The sequence below is a fragment of the Hipposideros armiger genome, unplaced genomic scaffold (assembly GCF_001890085.2).
Source record: "Hipposideros armiger isolate ML-2016 unplaced genomic scaffold, ASM189008v1 scaffold_97, whole genome shotgun sequence".
In the NCBI taxonomy this organism is placed as follows: domain Eukaryota; kingdom Metazoa; phylum Chordata; class Mammalia; order Chiroptera; family Hipposideridae; genus Hipposideros; species Hipposideros armiger.
In genome coordinates, this window is record NW_017731447.1 from 1,035,019 (window position 1) to 1,035,674 (window position 656).

Below are 656 nucleotides of genomic sequence, written 5' to 3' on the forward strand. Positions count from 1 at the left end.
GACTAAAAAGGAAAACAGGGCCAGGTTACTGGGGACTGAAAGCTGTGATGAGAGTTTTGATTTCATTTGTTCCAGCAAAAAGGTTTCCAGGGGCGGCCGGTTGGCTCAGGTGGTTAGAGCGCGGGCTCATTCCTCCAGGGTTGCTGGTTCGATTCCCACAGGAGCCAGGCAGCTGTGCCCTCCAAAACTAGATTGAAACAACTACTTGACTTGGAGCTGAGGGGTCCTGGAAAACACACTGTTCCCCAATAAAATTTCTAAAAAAAAAAAAAGGGTTTCCAGCACAGGTTTTCTAGTAAATCACAGATCTCAGAGGAGGGTTGCCTAGGTTTAAGTCCCAGCTCTGTCATTGACTAGCTATATGACCTTGAGACAGATGCCTAACCTCCCTGGGCCTCAGTTTTTTCATCTGTTAAATGAGATAATGTATTTCATCACTTACAAGATGCACTTTTTCCCCCCATGCATTTTGACACTGCTAAAATCATCTTAGAGTGATTAGCTAGGTGGCAATAATGATATCGTGTCATCATCTGTGCATGCATATCAAAAATTACAGAATCCATGTGTCAGTTATTTGGAAGAAAATCCAAGCTTTTAAGAAATACTGTATCTACATTTACACAATGGAGTATTACTCCGCTATAAAGAAGAAG